Source organism: Montipora foliosa, chromosome 7 (assembly GCF_036669935.1).
Source record: "Montipora foliosa isolate CH-2021 chromosome 7, ASM3666993v2, whole genome shotgun sequence".
Classification (NCBI taxonomy): domain Eukaryota; kingdom Metazoa; phylum Cnidaria; class Anthozoa; order Scleractinia; family Acroporidae; genus Montipora; species Montipora foliosa.
This window is the reverse complement of record NC_090875.1, coordinates 37,028,721-37,033,472: the sequence shown is the minus strand read 5'-3', so window position 1 is coordinate 37,033,472 and position 4,752 is coordinate 37,028,721. Positions and strand designations below refer to the sequence as shown.

At 39.7% G+C, this 4,752-nt stretch overlaps 1 long non-coding RNA gene across 1 annotated transcript in view; it reads right to left on the bottom strand.

Moving 5' to 3' along the window:
- LOC138011231 (uncharacterized) overlaps positions 1-4,507 on the bottom strand; it is a 13,798-nt gene extending 9,291 nt beyond the window's left edge. Inside the window, exons 1-2 of the long non-coding RNA XR_011124662.1 lie at positions 4,148-4,507; positions 3,641-3,708 (exon numbers count right to left, since the gene is read on the bottom strand). This is a non-coding gene — a long non-coding RNA (uncharacterized lncRNA). The remainder of the gene's footprint in view (positions 1-3,640; positions 3,709-4,147) is intronic.
- Positions 4,508-4,752: the final 245 nt, after the last annotated feature.

The window sequence follows — 4,752 nt, the reverse complement described above, 5'->3', positions numbered from 1 at the left end:
AGTTCTCGCTGTTATTACATTGTACCTTTCGGAATAGAATTACTTCTTTTGTTTTGTTTTGTTTGTAATGATTTTTTACTTGTATTGTTGTTAAGTTTTGTAACATACCGAAAATTCCTTGTAAACCATATATAAGCTCTTAAACCTAATTATTATCCACATGCTGTAAACTGATGAGGGGCTAAGACCGAAACGTTTTTTAATATATTTTACTTTTTAGCTTCCAAAAGTTGTCCGTCCTCTGACTCTTTTAACTTTATATAAATTCATATGTCGAGGCTTGGACTGGGAATCTCTAAAGGATCCTTTTGGAACGTCACTATCTCCGTTGGCTCAGACAGCCCAAAGAACTTTGTGTATATACATTGAATATAGATATATATATATATAGATATATAACTGCAGACAGTACTGTTTCGGCCTTCTGGGCCTCATCAGTGCAGTGCTGATGTCTGGGATGGAGGTTAAGCTTATAAAGCCACCCCAAATGTCCCACACATGTGGTACATCTAAGCCATGCCAGAGTGCTCAAACTAGCGAGCTAGTGAGCATGCGCAATTGCTAGCGGCAATGACTCATCCCAGTAGAGTGCTCAATTTGGACATGAAAGCAAAAGCTTTGTAATGCCAAAGAGCTATATCTAACTGCAGACAGTACTGTTTCGGCCTTCTGGGCCTCATCAGTGCAGTGCTGATGTCTGGGATGGAGGTTAAGCTTATAAAGCCACCCCAAATGTCCCACACATGTGGTAAATCTAAGCCATGCCAGAGTGCTCAAACTAGCGAGCTAGTGAGCATGCGCAATTGCTAGCGGCAATGACTCATCCCAGTAGAGTGCTCAATTTGGACATGAAAGCAAAAGCTTTGTAATGCCAAAGAGCTATATCTAACTGCAGACAGTACTGTTTCGGCCTTCTGGGCCTCATCAGTGCAGTGCTGATGTCTGGAAGCCCATTTAAACTGCTATATATAGATATATATATATATATATATATAGCAGTTTAAATGGGCTTCCTGAGCCAACGAAGGTGCCAGGCCACCAGAAGGATCCCGGAGAGATACGCAGTCCAAACCACGGCAGGTAACTGATGAAGGTCATACAACCGAAACGTTTTACACTACATTAAATATTCTTTTTTTTTTTAAGTCATCAGAAGTTGTCCGTCCACTGGCCTCTTTTAACTTAAGAGTGAAGCGATTCACGAAACAGGCTTGTCGGGAAATGTAGTTGCGTCCTTTTTTCCTCTTTTAAAAGAATTAAAAGAATTACCCTGAGCGGGATTTGAACCCACGTCTCCCTGAACACCGGTCGGGTGTGATGATCACTACACCATCAGGACAACCACGCTGGCAACGCAGCTATCGAGACAGTGAATTGGCCAATCGTGAGTATCCCGGGATTCTTTCACGGGTGGGATAGGAAAGCCTAAACCCCTTCATAGCCTTAAACCTAAGGATCGACTAACGATTCACAGGCAAACACCAACTTAGGCATCAGCTAATCAGAGGGATCAAGTTAATGATGCAGGCTTATTTATATAGACCGTAGAATGAAGAAATGAAACCCATCCCGTTAATCAACTGATTAATTATAGCGAATGAAAAACATGAAGAATTACCCTGAGCGGGATTTGAACCCACGTCCCCCTGAATACCGGTAGGGTGTGATGACCACTACACCATCAGGACAACCACGCTGGCAACGCAGCTATCGAGACAGTGAATTGGCCAATCGTGAGTATCCCGGGATTCTTTCACGGGTGGGATAGGAAAGCCTAAACCCCTTCATAGCCTTAAACCTAAGGATCGACTAACGATTCACAGGCAAACACCAACTTAGGCATCAGCTAATCAGAGGGATCAAGTTAATGATGCAGGCTTATTTGTATAGACCGTAGAATGAAGAAATGAAACCCATCCCGTTAATCAACTGATTAATTATAGCGAATGAAAAACATGAAGAATTGCCCTGAGCGGGATTTGATATATATATATATATATATATATATATATATATATATATAACTTCAGGTGGGTTCCACACTGATAAATCCAGAATAGTGCTCAACAATAATGGAGCGGTAATAGCAATGTTTTTCTACTCAATATAGTTTCATATGGACTTCAATACAGGTCTGTTTCGTAGACCAACAAGGAGTTGGACCACTCATCAGTTAAATTCCATGTACACTGTAGCATCGCTGGGGTTTATATACATCAGTAGCTTGATCGTTACAAGATTCAAACTTGAAAAACGATAGTAAAAAAGCATTTGTAAATTTATGACTGGTTGTTGAGGATGCGATTGAACCTAAGGAGAAAATTTCGCTTGTGCCTGCTAGTCGATACGAGTTCATTACGTTTGTTGAGCGTTGCCATGTCCGGTTTATATAGAATATAGAATTTCTCGGTACTACATAGATTACATCGTTTAGTAAGGTTGCTATAAGATTTGGCCTGGGCTAGAATGCTTAGTCAATGCTTAGTAAAGGAAGTAGTGTATCAAGCCACCATCACGACCGCCGAAAGCACAGAGACGTACGTCGGCCTCACCGCCACTGAGTTCAAGACGAGATGGCGAAACCACCAAATGTCATTCAAAAACGAAAGCAAAAAGAATGACACCGAACTGAGCAAACATCTATGGCAGCTAAAAGATCAAAAGAAAGACTTCGCAATCTCTTGGAAAATTCTAGCCAAGGCCAAATCTTATAGCAACCTTACTAAACGATGTAATCTATGTAGTACCGAGAAATTCTAGAGTCTATATAAACCGGACATGGCAACGCTCAACAAACGTATTGAACTCGTATCGACTTGCAGGCACAAGCGAAATTTTCTCCTTAGGTTCAATCGCATCCTCAACAACCAATCATAAATTTACAAATGCTTTTTTACTATTGTTTTTCAAGTTTGAATCTTGTAACGATCAAGCTACTGATGTATATAAACCCCAGCGATGTTACAGTGTACATGGAATTTAACTGATGAGTGGTCCAACTCCTTGTTGGTCTACGAAACAGACCAGTCCTGTATTAAAGTCCATATGAAACTATATTGAGTAGAAAAGCATTGTTATATATATATATATATATATATATATATATATATATATATATATACATGACTTTACACAAGTTTAGGTTTCACGAGTAACCATGATCGTTTAATGCTACAGAACTGTTTCGTATGGTACAAGTACCACACTCATCAGGCAATTTTAACGACTGAACTGTTGAAATTGTAAAGCTGGCAGTTAAATACGGAAATTTGAATGGTTGCTATAGTAAATGCGTTACATTTTAGCAGCTGCTAGGTAACAAAACATGATATAAGGAGATTCTATGTCGGTATTTTAAATTTACGTTACTCTAAAGTTCCGGAGTACATATCGGTTTCTGTGGGGGCATGAACTTGCTAATTCGTTTCTTCTGTTGAGGCTACACAGTTCTTTCTTACACATGATTATGAATTTTTCATTCAGACAAAGACTACATTTTTTGCTAATATTGCTGTAGGGTCTACATTTTTTAAGAATTTTCCATTTGATTTGAAACGGCTTCTTTGCATCTTGTAAGTGCCAAACATGTTTGGAAAGCTCATACGACGGAGCAGAAACGTGCGAATTGATAGGAACTTACATGCTCTCCCTGATCGCATCTAAATTCAAAGATGAAGTTGGATTGTACCGTGACGATGGTCTTGTAGTCTGCAAAGCCACCCCAAAAGAAATTGAAAAAACCAAAAAAGAAGTCAGCAATGTGTTTAAATCAAATGGCCTAAAGATCACAATCGATGCCAACAAAAAAATCGTCCACTTCCTTGACGTAACCTTCGACCTTACAGATGGAAGCTACAAACCATACATGAAGCCCAACAACAAACTATCGTACGTCCACCGGCAAAGCAACCACCCCCCAGCATTACTGAAAAACATACCACTCAACATCAACAAAAGACTAACTAACATTTCATCCAGCAAAGAAGTATTCGACGAATCAATTGGCCCTTATCAACACGCACTCAAAGAAAGTGGATATGACCACAAACTAACATACAATCCAGAGCCCGCTCCGAAAAACAAAAGAAAGAGGAAAAGGGACATTACGTGGTACAGTCCCCCTTTCGATTCAAGCGTGAAAACCAACCTTGGTAGAAAATTCCTACATATCGTCGAAAAATGCTTCCAGAACAACCATCCGCTCTACAAGATTTTCAACAGACACACACTCAAGCTAAGCTACTCATGCATGCCAAACATGAAATCCATCATATCGTCACACAACAAACACGTTCTTTCAGATGCAAATACACCAGCACCGCAACCTGACACCTGCAATTGTAGAAAAAAGCCTGAATGCCCACTCGAAGGAAAATGCCTTCAAACTAACGTAATTTATCAAGCAACAGTCACCACCGAGACAACAACTGAAACCTACGTTGGACTAGCCACAAACTTCAAGGAACGCTACAGGAATCACAAAACATCTTTTCGACATTCAAACAGAAGAAATGAGACAGAGCTTGGCACTTACAAGATGCAAAGAAGCCGTTTCAAATCAAATGGAAAATTCTTAAAAAATGTAGACCCTACAGCAATATTAGCAAAAAATGTAGTCTTTGTCTGAATGAAAAATTCATAATCATGTGTAAGAAAGAACTGTGTAGCCTCAACAGAAGAAACGAATTAGCAAGTTCATGCCCCCACAGAAACCGATATGTACTCCGGAACTTTAGAGTAACGTAAATTTAA